Below are 1302 nucleotides of genomic sequence, written 5' to 3'. Positions count from 1 at the left end.
GAATCCAACTCACCGTGGCGACAGGCCAGGCTCAGCGCAGGGGACACCCACAGCGGCGGGGACCATTCTTGGCCCCAGATGGAGATTTGGATCCCAGCCCCCAGCAACAGCCCTGTGAGAAGCAAGTGAAGAAGGACATAAGGCAGGGTCCAAAGCCATCTGACTCTCAGAAGGATGTACCCCTCACCCCCACCCTAGCCCACAGCATTGTTGGGGAGCTGTTTGTCTTGCTTCTAACCTTAAGCATTTGGATTTATTGGTTTTTGTTTGTTTGTTTGTTTTAAGTTTTGTTTGGGCAGAGATTTTGGGAAAAAACAGGTACACAGAGAGTTAGGGGGGTCCCAGCAGCCTCCTTCCCATGGAAGCACTGCGGCCACCAGCTTCCTTAGGGCTGCTCGAGAGCCTGTGGACATACCAGGGTTCTGACTGTTGTAGGTGAGGCCCAGCTGTGCGGAAGAGACACCCGCAGCCCTTGCCTGGAGTCCAGTCGGCTGGAAACCAACTGCAGACAGGAAGTCGGTGGAGCGGGCAGTGAGCCTGGGGGTCGGCTGGGGACAGTTGTACGTGTTGGGTCCAGTGGAAGGGGATGTGTTTACCAAATGCCTGCTCTGCCATCCCCCAGGTAGTCAGAGTGAGCTACACCCTGCCCCTCCCTCATTGCCATGGAAACATGGCAGCACAGGCAAGGGGTGCAACAGCGGCCAAGTTCAGCTCCCTCCCTACTTTTGAAAAAAGTTTGGAACCAGGGTCCCAATTCTCTGGAGCAAGCAGAAGTGAGACTGAGTTATACTTGCCCTTGGATTCCTCCCCTTGTCTGGCCCACGCACCCCGCCAAGTGGGGTTTGCTTGGACCTTGGCGTGTGCAGGGGGGAGGTGGTGCCACCACGTCCCACACTCCCCTGCACTGGACCTCAGTGTTTCTACACTAAGTAGCAGGACTCTTGCTGGGGCTGGGGGAGCCAGAAGCAGCAATAAAGGTTTGTTGACCTGGGCCAAGCCGGACTCCATGAATTTTCCATTCTGGCACCTGGAGGGGAAGGGTAGAAGGAATGGGTGGGGCCTCCCTCCAGGCCGTGGAACCCCCGTTTCTCCCACCCACCCCACCTCCCTGGGAACTAGGAGCACTCACCCTCTTTTCCCCACAACCCAGTCCCTGGGGTCTAAATCAAATCAAATATCCCCCAAAATGATGGGTTTTTTTCCAAATTAAAGTAAAATTAACATGCCACCCAAAAGTTTCAGGGTGGGATGGGGAGTTAGTTGCCGTCCAGTCGATTGGGACTCATGAAGCCCCTCTGTGAC

The sequence above is a fragment of the Orycteropus afer genome, unplaced genomic scaffold (assembly GCF_000298275.1).
Source record: "Orycteropus afer afer isolate SDZICR_OR568_19922 unplaced genomic scaffold, OryAfe1.0 scaffold00501, whole genome shotgun sequence".
Lineage (NCBI taxonomy): Eukaryota > Metazoa > Chordata > Mammalia > Tubulidentata > Orycteropodidae > Orycteropus > Orycteropus afer.
This window is presented reverse-complemented; position numbering follows the sequence as displayed.